This window comes from Triticum dicoccoides, chromosome 2A, assembly GCF_002162155.2.
Source record: "Triticum dicoccoides isolate Atlit2015 ecotype Zavitan chromosome 2A, WEW_v2.0, whole genome shotgun sequence".
NCBI classification, from domain to species: Eukaryota; Viridiplantae; Streptophyta; class Magnoliopsida; order Poales; family Poaceae; genus Triticum; species Triticum dicoccoides.
In genome coordinates this window covers 290,358,018-290,377,954 of record NC_041382.1, presented here as the reverse complement: position 1 = coordinate 290,377,954, position 19,937 = coordinate 290,358,018, and positions in this window count along the sequence as shown.

Sequence of the window (19,937 nt, the reverse complement as noted above, 5' to 3'; positions counted from 1 at the left end):
AGAATTTCTCTTGTCAACGAATTGAGTTCGAATAAATCCATTGTTTCTGCAAGCTGAACAAGACATCTAACGGTTCTTCACATCTCTCGGGTTTTCGTATCCTCCTAAAAGTGTCGGTTGATTAACTCAGAGTTTTCTTCCAAAATATCTTCCTTCAGCAAGCGTGTGCTTGCTTCCTATTAACTCCGGGGCCTGTGGGTTATGGCCCACTTCAACTCTTGTAAAATTTAACTCATCCTTTCGAGGATTATCATTACGTATTCCAACATTACATCTCCTTTAAATCCAATAGTACTTCTTCCTTCATACCCTTGTGGTGATGATCATACAAAACTCCAACTTATTTGGTCCCACTCCCTTCTATGGACCGTCATGAATAACACATTTCTTTCTTATTGATCTTGTGGCTTTAGGGAGTACTACCACACCAAAAAAATGCACTAGTTTATCCATAAATCATATTATTTTCATATCAAATCTTTTATTACATCCTTAACCATTTTTCGTAAATCCATATACGAAAAAGTACTTTGTTACAAATGCTGCCACCCACATGGTTTGGTATGGTCAGGCATTACTTCCTACTTTATTCATTTTTCCTCCTTGAGGATTCTTCAGTCCCACTGGAATTGTGCGACATGCGCCTTGAAATGTTCAATCTTCTGTTTCATCATGGTGGCCTTGAGCTTCATTTCCATCATCTCTGCATGCACTTCTCTTAGGTATTCCTGAGTATAACGGAGTCTTGCTTCAAGTATTTCTCCGATCTGGCGTATGGCTTCCATGGCTGCTTCATGAACAGCGTCGAGGAAAGTTGCTTGTGGTACACGTGAGATGAAAAATTACTGCCCCATCATCTTTGGGCAAACTCCTTTCATACGGTGGAGGTGTACCTCCACATACCAAAGTTCCACTCCCTTTTGCATGAAGGGGTAGCCTTTGTAGACTGCATATCCTTCAAGGTGGATATGCTTCATCATGTCCTTCAGGATCTTCGGGTAATCATGACCACTTGTCAGGGTCATGATCGTTTCTGGACCTTTAAGGAAAGACTCATAAAGGGTCGTCATCTGCAGTTGTAAAACAAAAATGGTGCTCAGAATAAGGTACATATCTCCTTGGGTACACAATCATATCATCCAAACAGAACTTCAAACTCAATTTCCAACATCCAGTTTATGCATCACAACTCATTTTCTTCCATGTTCACCCAGAATATTACTTTCCAAGATAAAACATAACAACTCCTTAAAGCCTTTCAGCATATGACATATCAACTTTATTGAGTCATGAATTTTTACAATCTCTGAGTAATCTATTACATAACTCAACCCCGCATTCTCACGAAAAAGTGTTTTCCTTACTACCCTTATTACTGATATCAACATCTCCACTACTCAGCTCTAGCTTTCTCATGATTTGAACAATCCCTAGAAAAATTTCCTGCTTCCTTGCATCGGAAACAAATAACTTCCGGCATGTCTCGAGGCTTCTTGGTGATGGTGCCTGCTCCTTGAGTTCCTTGCTTCCTTTCGAGACAATCATTGGTAGAATGCCCGACGTCCTTACATTCAAAACAGGTAATATGACTCTTGTCCCTCTTTGCAGAAATTGCGTAGTTCTAAGGGTGTCTTTGTTTTCTCTTCCTGGTTTTCTTTGTTCTGATCGAACGTTCTATTCCCTGTGGATCAAGCTCCACTGCTTCTGTCGGGACGTATCCCAGATACTCTTTTGTTACCTTGGTGCAACACTGTGAAAAATGTCCTTCTTCTCCACATGAATAACAGGCATTGGAGTAAAATCTGTTGAGGCTTTCTCCATCGGGGTCTTCAACACTTTCCTTAATCAAAGGTTCTTTCATAACTTCTCGGAGGGCTTCTTTCATTCCTTCTTCCTGCTTCTGAATAGTTTATTGCACCGTGGGGTAAATGTGACACTGAGCTGGGTAGTGGGTGGTTCCTTCACACAAGAAACAAGTCACCTGACTAGTTGGGCATTCCTCAGCTGGGTGATTTCCCTCACAATGAGGGCATCCATCCTTGTGTTCTTCATTGGTGTGTCCTATTTCTCCGCAAATCTTGCAGGCACAAGGTTTCTTCATCGGGTTATCCCAGTGCTTCCGGATGAGATGGGATCTTGTCAGAGTCTTCTTGAATTCTTCCCAAGTCCTTGCTCCATTCCATCCCTGTATAGCTTGATGCATCTGCCACCATGTTGCAGCACTTCCTTCAAAGTACTGAAGAGCGTACGATACTTCATTCTTCCTTGAAACCAAATTGCTCCCGAAGTGATTCTCCATGTTCTGAATCCATAGCTCTACCTCAGGCTGGGTTTTTGGTCCAGAGAATATCAATCCATCTTCATTCATCATCTACTAGGTCCAAGGGTTTTAGGGTGAGATAAGAGAGAGCTGGGAAGGGATACACACAATGCAAACAATAGTTTTGAAGAAATGAGTTTTATTTTGTGGCTGTCGGAAAACATCAAACAAATGACAGCTCACAAATCGCCGCATCTAACATAAGTAAATAACATGGGTTTGGTCTTCTAAAGGTCAAATAATTCGTCAGATTCTTCAAGTCTTCGGAGTCTTCAACCGTTGTAGCTTCAACTCTTCTAATGCATGGTGAAATCCTCTTTACTCTGAAATGGTCATCGGTTGTCCGATATCTTGTCCTTCTTGGAGCGGCTTTAGTTGATCTTCCGTGTGGTCAAAAGGGAAAGGGGTATATTCTAACTATTTGAAGTAAGAGATGTTATTTGATAAAATCAGAAAAGATGGGAAGTAATAGATTCTTTTGAAAATAAGGTTTTAGATATTTCTTGTCCTAGGGGCTTTTCGATTTCTAGGGTCACGTCCTGCAGTCAACATGTGCTCTGATACCATATCTGTAGCGACCCGACCTCAAACGGTCAAGCCTCTGTGTATCTGTGCCATCCCTGGATCGGTATGCTGGCACACACAGTACATCAATGTATATATCAAACTGCAATCACATGTATAAATAACATAAAACTGATATATACCTCATAAGTCTCAGCGGAAACAAACAATCGGATGTGGAGTCCCATCAACGCCATCGGTAGGTTGAGTGTAGACCGTAACCCTATGACGTAACTCTTACTCGTCGGAAGAAACATATCTGCAACATGAGACGTTGCAGCCGTGTAGGTCAGTACATTGAATGTACCGGCAAGATCACAATAAGAGAAAACAAAAGATAAACTATACTATATGCAATATGGCTTTGTGGCTCTATAACTGAGTTTTGTTTGTAGAAAAGCTGGTTTTATTTTCCCTACATCAAAGGAATTAACTGGAGTCTGTACTATGGAGTTTTCTATCATGACATGGTTCCGCCAACCGATGTCTCATAGCCCAAATAATCATAAGTTGCCCCCAATTAATTTATCAGTCCGGTGTTGAGAGTTCCGAGATAGATCCAAGTCTAGAGGCTCAAATTGTCCGTAACCGGGGACACGGCTAATCGATTAGGTTTTAACCCTCTACAGAGGTTTGTACACTTTACCCGCAAGATTCGATCCCTCTCTTTACATTCTCGCACTTCAGGGTGTTTGAGAATAAGATGACCGAAACATGGTCTTCGGAAGAGTTCCTCTGACCACTATCTGGTGCTCATCCAATCCTACCGTAGTTCTACATCTGCTTGCACCGTCCCAGCCAGAGTCACCACTAAGGTCAACCAAGCCAGAGCCCATAGTGACTTGCGGTTGCACAGGTAAGCTGCCGGGCATGAAGTATTCTTCCGTCTATTTGAGTCTGGGTGAAGCTTCCCGCAAGATTTCATGGCGCTTCTCCATGCATCCTGGCCAGCCATTGGTTTCTCCAGGGTGCCCGTCAACCGTCCTTCACCCAGTAGTGTGTATTGAATTCTTGTCTCGAGTCTCGAAATCTTGAAGAGTACTGAAGATGCAGTCCTTGCCGGTGCCATCATGAAGTTGTCGCCATTGACGTAGAGTCCTTCTTCAGACCACTCTCATGCACTCATACCAAACCCCGTCTACTATAGCATAGCATTAAAACTATGTAACGTCCCGGGTTTGGTACAGGGGGATGGGTTTCTACCTCATGCATTCTACTCAACTACAAGATTCAATAACACTACTTGAGGGATTGTTGAAAGGGTGCTACTACATGCAAATAAAACATAGGTATGAAAAACATGGTCAAAGTGAACTTGCCTGGTATTACTTGATGAAGAAATAATAACTCTCTCAGAAACTTGACAAGATTATACGCAACTCTCTGATGAAAATCTATATAGTAAAACATAGTATTCGCATAAGCAAACATACTAGCAAGCAATTTCTAACACTCACAAACAAAATCAAAAAATAAAATACAATTCACAAAGAACACAAAATAATAAACCAATGAAAACTACTAAAGAAAAATTCTAAGACATAACCCAAAATAGCTTTGTCCTAAGTAAAAAATTTACAACAAAGAAAATACAAGAAACAGAAAAGAAAATATAAAACAACTAATTTTAACAGAAAGTATTTTTCATAAACTTTTAATAGCAAAAAGAAACAAATAAAAAGCTTTTATGAAACACTAACTATGACCTAAACAAGCTTTCATACAAAACTAAGTAAAATAAGTTTTAAAATAAAACAAAATTTTCTTTTGTTGACTAACAGAAACAAAACTAAATTTTTCAGGAGTGACAAAAAGAAATAATTTAAAACTAATAAAAACTACAAGGAAAAGACTAAAACAAAACAGTAACAAAATAGTAGCAAAAAGAATACTGTTTTGCTAAAACAATACTGTTTTGCTAAAAAATTAATTTAAAATAAACTAAAATAAATCACTATATTACTCTGGATAGACAAAACAATAACAAAACAGTAGCAAAAAGAATCAATCAAAAATATTTAACAAAACTCAAGATACGGCCAAAATAGTGATTTGAACAAATTTCATCAAACTCAAATTTACACTACTCAAACTTTATATCTAAGGACACACACAGAAACTTCAAGAAATTTTGAATCTAATTCAAAAAGAATCACTCAATTTGGATCTAAAACATAAAAGTTATAAGCAATATAAAATCAGAACTATTCTGATTTTAAAACAGAAACGGAAATAACAAAAAAAAACTAACGGGTGCTACCGGGCCGAATTGGGTGCGATCTGGAACTAAACAGCGCGCATGCGTTTAATAGGCTAGTATAGGTCTATGGCTAAACAGAGTAAACCAATCGGCTAAACCGACTAAACCTGAATCGATCTAAACCAAATAAAAACCGAACAAACCGGAACTAAACCGATCTAACAAAATAAACCAAACTATTCGATCTAATCTAATCTAATGCGTTGACTACAGATCCGACGGCTGAGGGTGTTCCTGGTGCTTACAGTGAGGGCAGGGGAGCTCCGGCGTGGTCAACAGCTTCCGGCGTCGACGGTGTGGCGGCTCCGGTGATCCTCCGGCGACGGCGACAGCACCAGGTGACGTAGAGGACGACGGCGATCACGGGGTGGTAGGCAGCTAACTTGGGTACGACGTAGTCGAGCAGGGAGAGATCGACGGCCGCGGTGATGCTCGGTGATGAAGGGGGCGATGATCCTGGCGGTTGTAGGCGGCGGTGGTGGTGTTCAGGCGATGCGGGGGAGCAAGGGGAGGTCGGGGGTGGTCTCGGGGAGGAGTGAGGTGGTCTGGGCGATGCGGTAGAGCGATAATGGTGCGGTGGCGGCGCTCGGCTCCGGCGAGCAATAGACGGCGAGGGAGAGGGGTTCGGGGGTCAGGAAGGGGCGGAACGGGGTGAGGGGAGGGGTATTTATAGAGGAAGGGGTTCCTTGGTGGAGGGGGAAAATCAATGGAGGATCCCGCGATCTCCGGGATACGACGGCGGCGGTGGTGGTTCTGGCGTGGGGAACAAGAAGGTGGGCGCGAGGTTTCGGGCGGACAGGTGGGGCCCGCAAGTCAGCGTCGCTGAGAGAGAGAGGAGGTAGCGGGCGACCGGGGCGAAGGGGTTTCTGGCGCGGGTGAGTTGCTGGGCCAGCCTGGTGCATAGGTGGGCCGAGGGAGAGAGAGAGAGAGTTGGGCCTCGGTGGCTTCGGCCGTTTAAAAAAAAAGTTTTTCCTATTCTTTTTAAACACACAACAAAAATAAAGAAATAAACAAACTAAGTAATAAATGTATATAGGCATATAATATATCAAAATGACCGCGAAAATAAATCCTACAACATGAACATTTTTACAAAGTGAAATAAAATACACAAAAATTCTAATAAATAAAAAAGTACTTCTGATGCAATTAAAATTCAAAATAAAACTACTTTAAAATACCAAAATTATTTCAAAGTTAATTTTCTCCATTTTTCTAATGTAGGGAATCATTTTACCCTATTTTCTATATATTTTAATTTTGGATAAAATAATTTGAAATAAAACCAAATAACTCCAAATGGTTTTGAATTTAAAAAAAAATCAAACCATCTTCAAACCTTTCTTCATACTTCCAACTCATATTTCATATGTTTTGAAGAAGTCATTTTATCTTCTCTCATGAAAATCATTGAGTTGCATAAAGTTTATAAATTTGAAATACCTTCAAAATGAAATTCAAAAAGATCTTTCGAAACCCTTTTTTTCTGGAAGAAGTCATGTTTTCTTCACTCTAGGGTTGTGGTGATGAAATAAATTTGAATTTCATTGAGATCAAATGCAAGGATGAAAGTTTGGGAAGTCATTTCATTCCCTCTCATTCAACTTTCAAAAAGTTTCCAATTTCACACAATCAATCACTCACAATCAAACAAATAATCAAAGTGATTTATTTAATATAACATTCCAAAATTTAGAATTTTGGGATGTTATAGTTTACCTATCTATTTTTAGCCAGCCGGTTGTGGCGTCCCTTATTTGGCTAGTCTGTCGTTCTATCCTCTTGGCTCTATGTGAGCCCTTTTTTACAGTTCGAGACTTTTAGGACCATGTTGGAACCTATTTATTTTTTTTAATAAGAGGGCCGTATGCATCATTCTGATGCAGAGGCCGGGGTGAACCCCCTTTTCGGAAAAAAAATACGTGCATACTATGGGACTTGCAAACTTCAACACGAGTATTTCTCAAATTCACAACTACTCAACTAGCACACTCTAATATCACCACCTTTATATCTCAAAACAATTATCAAGTATCAAACTTCTCATAGTATTCAATGCACTTTTTATGATAGTTTTTATTATACCAATCTTGGATGCCTATGATATTAAGACTAAATTCACAACCAAAGCAAATTACCATGCTGTTCTAAAGGACTCTCAAAATTATATAAGTGAAGCATGAGAGATCAATAATTTCTATAAGATAAAAGCACCACCGTGCTCTAAAAGATATAAGTGAAGCACTAGAGCAAAATTATCTAGCTCAAAAGATATAAGTGAAGCACATAGAGTATTCTAATAAATTCCAATTCATGTGTGTCTCCCCCAAAAGATGTGTACAGAAAGTATGATTATGGTAAAATAAAAAGCAAAGACTCAAATCATACAAGACTCTCCAAGCAAAACACATATCATGTGGTGAATAAAAATATAGCCTCAAGTAAAGTATCGATGAATGAAGACGAAAGAGGGGATGCCATCCGGGGCATCCCCAAGCTTAGGCTTTTGGTTGTCCTTGAATTTTACCTTGGGTTTCCTTGGGCATACACAAGCTTAGGCTCTTTTCACTCCTTATTCCATAATCCATCAAATCTTTACCCAAAACTTGAAAACTTCACAACACAAAACTCAACAGAAAATGTCATGACCTCCGTTAGTATAAGAAAACAAACCACCACTTAAGGTACTGTAATGAACTAATTCTTTATTTATATTGGTGTTAAACCTACTGTATTACAACTTCTCTATGGTTCATAACCTCCGATACTAGCCATAGATGCATCAAAATAAGCAAACAACACACGAAAAACAGAGTCTGTCAAAAACAGAACAGTCTGTAGTAATCTGTAAGTTTAGAATACTTATATAACCTCAACAATTCTTAAATAAATTGGTGGACTTGAGGAATTTGTCTATTAATCATCTGCAAAAAGAATAAACCTAATCGCACTCTCCAGTAAAACATGGCAGCAAATCTCGTGAGCACTAAAGTTTCTGTTTTTTACAGCAAGATCGCAACAACTACCCCCAAGTCTTCCCAAAGGTTCTACTTGGTACAAACACTAATTAAAAGCATAAAACCACATATAAATAGAGTCTAGATGAATTATTTATTACTAAACAGAACCAAAAAGCAAGAAACAAAAATAAAATTGGGTTGCCTCCCAACAAGTGATATCATTTAACGCCCCTAGCTAGGCATAAAAGCAAGGATAGATCTAGGTATTACTATGATAATGATAAGGTAAATCGCGAAAACTCATCTCATACTCCCTACGTTAAGAAGCAAGCTTTCTTTGTGGTAAGCAAAAGTAATCAAAAGGGCTAAATTTAATGGGACAAAAGTCGCCAAGATCAAGCTCGGGAGGTATTGGTTCCTCCTTTGGCCCCTCATATTGCACAACCAATTCGTCATTATAAGCATTCTTTTGGCAAAAAGTCATGAGCCTTTGTTCAAGGGGAAAACCCAACCCATTACTTTGGATAGCAAAATTATCATTAAGTTCAGAGATCTTGTCAACAAGAACATCGGTAGGAACCTTCTTTCTAAGGTTTTCATTAAAAGCAACATGATCTAAAGATCGTAAGCGCATTATGTCTTCTTGATAGAAAAGGATTGCTTGTACGGGAGGACGGCTGGCGTCCAGCCTATAATGCGCAAAAAATTCATTGGCTTCTTTTATTATGAATCTGAACTCATGAGCTAAAAAGATGGTAGCTGCTCGCTTAACAGAGGAAAGCTCAATATTAGAAAATTCTAGAAAAATCCTTTGGATGCAAGGGTGCATATGAATAAATTGTCTTTCAAGTTCAACTATGAGCAAGGATATAGCATCCGCAAAACTACTAGTTCTATGGATAATAGACCCTCCCATAATAGGTAAAGCACTGGCACAAGTAAAGAAATCTTGAATAACTCATTTTCCAATAATATTGCCACTACCAATTCAAAACTTTTTAGTGTGTAAAATAGTAGGTTCTTCATGAGGATCAATAAAAGCATCAAAGTTTTCCATGTTATTACCACTATCTTTATCAACGATAACCTCCCCAATTTCAGACATGATGGTAGCAAGAGGCAAGCGAAAAAGAGGCGGAAGGAAAAGACGGCAAATAAAACGGCAAGGGTGAAGTGGGGGAGAGGAAAACGAGAGGGAAATGGCAAATAATGTAATGCGAGGGATAAGAGTTTGTAATGGGTACTTGGTATGTCTTGACTTGTGCGTAGATCTCCCCGGCAACGGCGCCAGAAATCCTTCTTCCTACCTCTTGAGCACTGTGTTGGTTTTCCCTTGAAGAGGAAAGGGTGATGCAGCAAAGTAGCATAAGTATTTCCCTCAGTTTTTGAGAACCAAGGTATCAATCCAGTTGGAGACTACACGCAAGTCCCTTGTACCTACACAAACAAATAAGAACCTCGCAACCAATACGATAAAGGGGTTGTCAATCCCTTCAGGTCACTTACGAGAGTGAGATCTGATAGAGATAATAATAAGAATATAAATATTTTTGGTATTTTTATGATATAGATAAGAAAGTAAAGATTGCAAAGTAAAATAGATTGGAAACTTATATGATAAAAGATAGACCCGGGGGCCATAGGTTTCACTAGTGGCTTCTCTCAAGATAGCATAAGTATTACGGTGGGTGAAGAAATTACTGTCGAGCAATTGATAGAAAAGTGCATAATTATGAGGATATCTAGGCATGATCATGTATATAAGCATCATGTCCGCGACAACTACACCGAAATGATTCTGCATCTACTACTATCACTCCAAATATCGACCGATATCCAGCATGCATCTAGAGTATTAAGTTCATAAGAACAGAGTAATGCATTAGGCAAGATAACATGATGTAGAGGGATAAACTCAAGCAATATGATATAAACCCCATCTTTTTATCCTCCATGGCAACAATACAATACGTGTCTTGCTGCCCCTGCTGTCACTGGGAAAGGACACCGCAAGATTGAACCCAAAGCTAAGCACTTCTCCCATTGCAAGAAAGATCAATCTAGTAGGCCAAACCAAACTGATAATTCAGAGAGACTTCCAAAGATAACCAATCATACATAAAAGATTTTATAGAAGAATCAAATATTGTTCATAGATAAACTTGATCATAAACCCACAATTCATCGGATCTCGACAAACACACCGTAAAAAGAGTTACATCAAATAGATCTCCAAGAAGATTGAGGAGAACATTGTATTGAGATCCAAAGAGAGAGAGAAGAAGCCATCTAGCTAATAACTATGGACCCGAAGGTATGTGGTAAACTACTCACACATCATTGGAGAGGCTATGGTGTTGATGTAGAAGCCCTCCGTGATCGATTCCCCCTCCGGCGGAGCTCCAGAAAAGGCCCCAAGATGGGATCTCTTGGGTACAGAAGGTTGCGGCCGTGGAAATAGGGTTTCGTGGTGCTCCTGGATGTTTTCGGGATATATGGATATATATAGGAAGAAGAAGTAGGTCGGTGGAGCTGCGAGGGGCCCACGAGGGTGGGGGGCAGGCGTGCCTCCCTGCCTCGTGGCCGCCTCGTTTCTGTCTTGACGTCTACTCCAAGTACCTGGATCACGTTTGTTCCAAAAATAACTCTCCCGAAGGTTTCATTCCATTTGGATTCTGTTTGATATTCCTTTTCTGCAAAATACTGAAATAGGCAAAAAAACAACAATTTGCACTTGGCCTTGGGTTAGTAGGTTAGTCCCAAAAATAATATAAAAGTGTATAAATAAGCCCATTAAACATCCAAAAAAGAATAGCATGAAACAATCAAAAATTATAGATACGTTGGAGACGTATCATCGCCGTGCCACGGTGACGCACGCCGTCGCCCTAGGATCCCATGCCGCGGACTCCTCGCGTGAACTCGTGATGTGTGCGACGATGCCTCCACGCACTTGGATCCGCTTCCCACAGTTCTTCTCCGTCGAGATGCCGCCGAGGGCAACCCTCGAAGTTTGGCTGCAGCACGCCGACTGCGATGTTCCTGATATATATTTTACTTGGGAGTTAGAAACTAAGCAATGTTTTACATATTTACAACATCCCAAGGAGAGACATGTTGCTACTGTTGTTTGTGCTTTCACTAGCTTTGCATGTGTATGGTGGTGTGAACTTTGTAGATTATATCATATTCCATCTAATTGGGCTACTTTGAAAATGGCTATGCTTACTCATTGGGTTCCACCATATTATCAATGTGAATTACTTCAAAAACTGCAGTGTTTAGGACAAGAAAAAATTTCAGTAGTGGAGTATCATCAGGAATTACAAACTAGCATGATTAGATGTGGTATTGTTGAGGATAATGAGGCTATGCTTGCATATTTTATGGGTGGATTAAATAGAGAGATTCAGACCATTATAGAGTATAAGGAGTATAATAATATCACTCGTTTATTCCATCTTGCTTGCAAAGCTAAAAGTGAAGTGCAGGATTGACAGACATTGGTGCGAACTAATTTTTTTGCAGGTTGATCTTCATCATGGACACCACGTACATCCTCTACTTCCACACGCCCAACTGCAGCACCACTGACTTCAACCGCCAATTCCAACCAATATACAAGAAAACATGCACCACCACCACCACCATCTGCCAGGAGCACACGTTCTGGTCCCGCACAGAGCTCTTCTTCATCCATGGCATCAACAGGCCAAACACATGTGGTTATATGTCATTGTTGCAAGTGTGGAGGTCACTATTTGAGCAAATGTCCATCTCCATGTGTGATTATTGTTACGGAGGATGGTGGGTATGAGTCCGCTAGTGACTATGATGAGGAGACTTTGGCTCTTATTGCAAGTGAAGAACATGGTGAAGATGATTCTAAACATGAGATGCAATACATGGTTGCGGAAGATGCTGACAGGTATGAGAGTTTAGTTGTTCAATGTGTTTTGAGTGTGCATGTAACACAACCTGAGCAAAATCAGACGCATAATTTGTTCCATACAAAGGGAGTTGTGAAGGAATGTTATGTCCGCTTTATCATTGATTGAGGGAGTTGCAACAACTTGGCTAGCATGGAGATGGTGGAGAAGTTGTCTCTCACCACAAGACCCCATCTGCGTCCTTACTTCATCCAATGGTTCAACAATAACGGCAAAGTTAAGGTAACATGTATTGTTCGTTTGCATTTTAGTATTGCTACATAAGCTGATTATATTGATTGTGATGTGGTACCCATGCAAGCATGTGCCTTATTACTTGGTAGATTATGGCAATTCGATAAAAAATTATGTACACCATGGTAGAAACAATCAGCATACTCTTGTTCATAAGGATAACATATTAATTTGCTTCCTATGACTCCTGATTCCATTTTGAAAGATGATACTAATAGAGCTAGTAAAGCAAAATAGTAGCAAAATAAGAGTGATATTCAGATTGTGGCAAAACAATTTGAGAAACAAATAAAGCCTAATAATAACCCATCATCTAGTGTTGCTTCTGAAATTAAATTAAAAAGTGGATGTTTACTTGCCACCAGATCTAATATTGATGACCTAGATTTTAGCAAATCTGTTTGCTATGCTTTCATGTGCAAAGAGGCATTATTTTCATTCGAGGACGTACCTCTCTCTTTTCCTCCTGTTGTGACTAACATTTTGTAGGAGTTCGCTGCCAGCTTTACAGAAGACGTTCCACCGGGATTACCACCTATTCGAGGGATTGAGCATCAAATTGACTTAATTCCCGGTGATTCACTGCCAAACCGTGCGCCATACCGTACCAATCTAGAGGAGACGAAGGAGATTATGTGTCAAATATAGGAGAGATACGACTCCAATGTATCTACTTTTCCTAATGCTTTCCCTCTTGTTTTGGACTCTAATTTGCATGATTTGAATGAAACTAACCCCAGACTGACGCTGTTTTTAGCAGAACTACCAGGTGGTGTTTTTTGTGCAGAAATAGAAGTTCTCGGAATGGAACGAAACTTGCGGGGAATTTTGATATAATATATAAGAATTTCTGGAGCCAAGACCTACCGGAGGGGGGCACCTGGGTGGGCACAACCCACCAGGGTGTGCCCCCCTCACCAGGCACGCCCAGGTGGGTTGTCCCCACCTAGTGGCCTCGCAGACCCTGAAACCAACGCTATAAAATCCTATTTTCCCAGAAAAAATCAGGGAGAAATAATTATCACGATCCACAAGACGGAGCCACCGCCAAGCCCTCTTATTCCTCGGGAGGGCAGATCTGGAGTCCGTTTGGGGCTCCGGAGAGGGGGATCTTCGTTCTTCGTCATCACCAACCCTTCTCCATCGCCAATTCCATGATGCTCCCTACCAAGAGTGAGTAATTCCTTCGTATAGGCTTGCTGGTCGGTGAGGAGTTGGATGAGATTCATCATGTAATCGAGTTAGTTTTGTTAGGGCTTGATCCCTAGTATCCACTATGTTCTTAGATTGATGTTGCTATGAATTTGCCATGCTTAATGCTTGTCACTTTGCGCACGGGTGCCATGATTTCATATCTGAACCATTTATGTTATCACCATTATATCCATGTTCTAAATCCAATCTTGCAAGTTATAGTCACCTAATACGTGTTATGCTCCGGCAACCCCTGAGTGACAATAGTCAGGCCCACTCCCGGTGATGACCGTAGTTTGAGGAGTTCATGTATTCACTATGTTTAAATGTTTTGTTCCGGTTCTCTATTAAAAGGAGGCCTTAATATCCCTTAGTTTCCAATATGGACCCCGCTACCACAGGAGGGTAGGACAAAAGATGTCATGCAAGTTCTTTCCATAAGCACGTATGACTATTTACGGAATACATGCCTACATTATATTGATGAACTGCAACTACTGTCGTATCACCCTAGGTTATAACTGTCTCATGATGAATATCACCCAAGAAGTCACCGATCCAATGCCTACGCATTTATCCTATATTGTTCTTGCTAAGTTAATACTGCTATCATCACTGTAACACTTGCTACCAAATTACTACTATCACTGTTACCGTTACTGTTACTGCTGCTACTATTATCAAAACTACCATACTACTTTGCTACTGATCACTTTGTTGCACATGATTAATCTCCAGGTGTGGTTAAATTGACAACTAGCTGCTAATACCTTCAAATATTCTTTGGCTTCCCTTGTGTCGAATCTATAAATTTGGGTTGAATACTCTACCCTCGAAAACTATTGCGATCCCCTATACTTGTGGGTTATCAATATCTTTTTTTGGCACCGTTGCCGGGGAGCATAGCTATATTTGTTGAGTCACTTGGGATTATTATCATATTATCACTATGAAGAATCTGAAGGATACTAAGACTAAGAATCTTCCCTCAAAGACAAGGGGAGGTAAGGAACTGCCATCTAGTTCTGCTTTAGATTCACCTTCTATTATAAGTAAACTTGCAACACCACCACATGCTATTAATTCTGATATGTCGCAAGTTATTGATGATTCTACTTCTACTATGGATAATGCTTATGATGATGCTAGTACCTTGCTTAATGATGATGTGCCACTTGGTGAATTTCTTGATAAACAAATTGCTAGAGTTATACAACATGATGTTGTTGAATCTGGTGATGAGCTTGAAACTCAATCTCTTGAAACACCTACTAGAACTAGCCTTCCTAGATATGAACTGCCTAATGTACTGGAAGGTTATGTTGTGAGTGAAGAAACAACTAGAGATATTCTTGCTTGTACAGATAGAGATGATCTAGAGAAATTATTATGCAAGTATAAAGAAAAATCTCTGAATGCTAGAATGAAATGTGATCCTAAGTTTTCTACTTCACCTATCTTTATCGATGATAAGGATTATGAATTCTCTGTCGACCCAGAGTTATTTACTTTGGTTAAATCTGATCCTTTCCATGGTTATGAAACTGAAACTGTTGTGGCACATCATACTATGTTGAATGATATAGCCACCCTTTTTACTCATGATGATAAAACTCGCTATTACTTTATTCTCAAATTATTTATGTTCTCATTAAAGGGTGATGCTAAAGCTTGGTACAATACTCTTGCTCCTGGTTGTGTGCGTAGTCCCCAGGATATGATTTATTACTTCTCTGAAAAATATTTCCTACTCATGAGAAACAAGCTGCCTTACAGGAAATATTTAACTTTGTGCAAATCAAAGAAGAGAGTATCCCACAAGCTTGGGGGAGACTTTGCCAATTACTTAGTGCTTTGCATAATCATAGACTTAAGAAAAATGAAATACTTGATATCTTCTTAATGGACTAACCGATGCTTCTAGGGACTTCCTAGATAGTTGTGCTGGTTGCGTTTTCAGGGAATGAACTATTGGTCAAGCTGAAGAATTACTGAATAACATATTGAAAAATTATGATGATTGGGCTATTCCTGAACCACCGCCTGAACCCACTCCAAAGAAGAGGGGTATATTATATCTCAGTCCAGAAGATATGCAAGAGGGAAAGAAATCTATGAAGGAAAAAGGTATTAAAGCTGAGGATGTTACAAATTTACCTCCTATTGAAGAAATACAAGGGCTTGATACACCACCACTGCCTAAGGTGGTAGAGATAAATTCTCTTAGGAAATTCAGTGATAATGACAATCCTCACAATATGCATCCTAGTCAATGCCTTTATGAGTTTGAAAATTATATTATAAAACAAGATCACTTCAATGCAAATGTTATGAAACAATTGTAATATAATTCTGATACGTTTGAGTGACTTGTTATTTAGAATACCAAATGATGTTAGAGGTGTTGGAAAGCATGCTTCTATGGTTCAAACTCAGTTAAAACAAGTTGCTAATTCTCAAAGAGATTGCTTAATGAAATGAATAATAATATGCATGACTTTGCTATTAGAGTAGCAACTAGAGGAGGTAAAATGACTCAGGAACCACTTTATCCTGAGGGACACCCAAAAATAATTGCACAAGATTCACAAAGAGCCAACACTAGTGCACCTAGTTCTTCTAAAAAGAAAAAGAAGAAGAAAAATGATAGGACTTTGCATGCTCCTAGTGAACCTGAAATAGAGAAACCTCCTGGTAATGATAATGAAACTTCTATCTCAAATGCTGAAACTCAATCTGGTAATGAACAATCACCTAGTGAAAATGAAAAAGATAATGTTGATGTTCATAAGACTCTCAACCAAATAATAAAGAACCAGACAATTATGTTGAGATAGAACCACCTGTTGATCTTGATAACCCACAACCTAAGAATAAAATGTATGATAAAAGAGACTTCATTGATAGAAAACACGGTAAAGAAAGAGAACTGTGGGTTCAAAAACCTATGCCTTTTCCACCTAAGTCAACTAAAAAGAATGATGATGAAGAATTTGAACACTTTGCTGAAATGCTGAGGCCAGTCTTTTTGCGTACTCGCTTGACTGATATCTTGAAAATGCCTCCTTATGCAAAGTATATGAAAGACATCCTCATTAATAAGTGAAAAATACCAGAAGCTAAAATATCCACCATGCTTGCTAATTACACTTTTAAGGATGGAGTACCTAAAAACTTGGATATCCGGAATTCCAACTATACCTTGCTCCATCAAAAAGAATTGTGTGAAAACTGCTTTGTGTGATTTAGGAGCTGGTGTTAGTGTTATGCATTTCTCTTTATATAAAGGACTTGATTTGAATAAACACACACCTACTGAAATGTCTATGCAAATGGCTGACAAATCAACTGCCATACCTATCGGTATCTGTGAGGATGTGCCCGTTGTTGTTGCTAATGTTACTATTTTGACTGACTTTGTTATACTTGAGATGCCCGAGAATGACAACATGTCGATTATCCTTGCTAGACCTTCTTTAATACTACAGGGGCTGTTATTGATTACAATTAAAGCAAGTTCACTCTTCATATCAATGGTAATGAGCATATGGTGCACTTTCCGAAGAAACATTTCCAAGTGAATGGTATTAATGTTATGGAAAAATCTCCGAAAATCACTTTTGGAAGTTTTCAAATACCTCTACGTACTGTCAAAAAGAAATATGAAATGCTTATTGTTGAGGACATTCATATCCCCAATGAGGTAACTTAGTTGTCAGATTTCGGGTTCCAGCAAAACCCTTAAGGTTCGAACACTGGGGTGCGCACGAAGATCTCTCCCCCCTCTAGCTCGCACACATCATGATCTCACAGCCTAGCTCGACGAACCCAAAGAACAAGAGACACAAGAGTTTATACTGGTTCGGGCCACTGATGTGGTGTAATACCCTACTCCAGTGTGGTGTGGTGGATTGCCTCTTGGGATGGGGATGAACAGTTACAAGGGAAGAACAGCCTTCTGGGGAGAGGTGTTCTTGGGCTTGGTGAACTTGTGTGGTTGAGGATGAACTCAATCCTCTCTCTTGCTCTCTCTCTCTCTAGATCTGTTTTCTCCTACTATGGTGGCTAGTCCTATTTATAGAGGCCCTGGTCCTCTTCCCAAATATTGAGCGGGAAGGGATCCCACAACGGCAAAATTTGAAGGGAGACAACTGGTACAAGGTATCCTGACAAAAGTAGTCTTTTCCTGCCAAATGCTCTGGTGGTGACGCTGTCTTGGGCTCCACGGTGACCTCCGTCCTGTTGTCCTACTGGTCTTGGTCTTGTTGCACCGATATGGAAACCTTTGCCTGATGCCTCGGGACTGCTCGCCTGCGCTTGCCTCTTTAGCACCAAAGAGGAAACGAGGACACTATGCGCGCTGGTGGCAGCCTGGCGCCCGCCTGGCTCCAATCGTCATGCCTTGCATCACAGAAACCTCGCGAGTTGTCCCTTGCCTTGATCTCTCCGCCCCTCACGAGCTAGCCTGGTGGAGCAGCCCCCGAGGAGGCCTTGTGTCATCCGCCTCGCGAGGCTTGGACCCTCGCGAGGGTCTTGAGTGTTTACTGGGGAAGATGGGTTGTGCATGGCCGCTGGTGGAGCCACGCTGTGGGCCGCAGGTAGGCAAATTTGGGGACCCTCGTTCCCAGAACACCGATAGTAGTCCCCGGGCCCAAGGCGTGCTCGGACTTGGCTTCAAGGAGAAGCCAAAGGGCAAGTGTGGAGCGCCGCAGGCCCCAATAGCTTGTGGTCCCGGTTGACGCGTGGCGACTGATTGGACGTGGGCGTCTCTGCTTCCCCACGCTACCACGGCAACTGCCCGACTTGACGAGTCCTTGCTGCATGCAGAAAAAGATCATTATTACCTTACATCATGGAGGCCGGCGGTTGGCCTCCCCTTGGCTATAAATGGGAAGAGGGGGCGGAGCCCCTGTCTCCCATCCCTTCCTTTGCTTCTCCCGCTCCTTCTTCTTCCTCGCTTCATCGCTCGCTGCATCGACCATGGCGCCGATACGGAGGTTCTCGGCCGTGGAAAAGGGAAAGACTCCCCTTAACGAGCTCGAGCCACTTCCGCCGAAGAAGAGGTTGTCCCATCGTCACAACATAGTCATGAGGCCGGAAGTGTCGCGGCCATGGTACGGGCGGCCACCTCCCGGGTATAGGTTTCCCTTGTACGCCCGAGCTGAGGGCTCCGGAGGGAGGGGCGACGAGCGCCTCCGCCCATGCTAGGGCCGTGGTCGCCTGCTACCTCTTGAGCACTACATTGGTTTTCCCTTGAAGAGGAAAGGGTGATGCAGCAAAGTAGCGTAAGTATTTCCCTTAGTTTTTGAGAACCAAGGTATCAATCCAGTAGGAGACTACACGCAAGTCCCTCGTACCTAGATAAACAAATAAGAACCTCGCAACCAACGCGATAAAGGGGTTGTCAATCCCTTCACGGTCACTTATGAGAGTGAGATCTGATAGAGATAATAATAATAAGTTAAATATTTTTGGTATTTTTATGATATAGATAAGAAAGTAAAGATTGCAAAGTAAAATAGATTGGAAACTTATATGATAAAAGATAGACCCGGGGGCCATAGGTTTCACTAGTGGCTTCTCTCAAGATAGCATAAGTATTACGGTGGGTGAACAAATTACTGTCGAGCAATTGATAGAAAAGTGCATAATTATGAGAATATCTAGGCATGATCATGTATATAGGCATCACGTCCGCGACAAGTAGACCGAAATGATTCTGCATCTACTACTATTACTCCAAATATCGACCGATATCCGGCATGCATCTAGAGTATTAAGTTCATAAGAACAGAGTAATGCATTAGGCAAGATGACATGATGTAGAGGGATAAACTCAAGCAATATGATATAAACCCCATCTTTTTATCCTCCATGGCAACAATACAATACGTGTCTTGCTACCCCTGCTGTCACTAGGAAAGGACACCGCAAGATTGAACCCAAAGCTAAGCACTTCTCCCATTGCAAGAAAGATCAATCTAGTAGGCCAAACCAAACTGATAATTCGGAGAGACTTGCAAAGATAACCAATCATACATAAAAGATTTCAGAGAAGAATCAAATATTGTTCATAGATAAACTTGATCATAAACCCACAATTCATCGGATCTCGACAAACACACAACAAAAAGAGTTACATCAAATAGATCTCCAAGAAGATCGAGGATAACATTGTATTGCGATCCAAAGAGAGAGAAGAAGCCATCTAGCTAATAACTATGGACCCAAAGGTTTATGGTAAAGTACTCACACATCATCGGAGAGGCTATTGTGTTGATTTAGAAGCCCTCCGTGATCGATTCCCCCTCCGGCGGAGCTCCGTAAAAGGCCCAAAGTTGGGATCTCTTTGGTACAGAAGGTTGCGGCGGTGGAAATAGGGTTTCGTGGTGCTCCTGGATGTTTTCGGGATATATGGATATATATAGGAAGAAGAAGTAGGTCGGTGGAGTCGC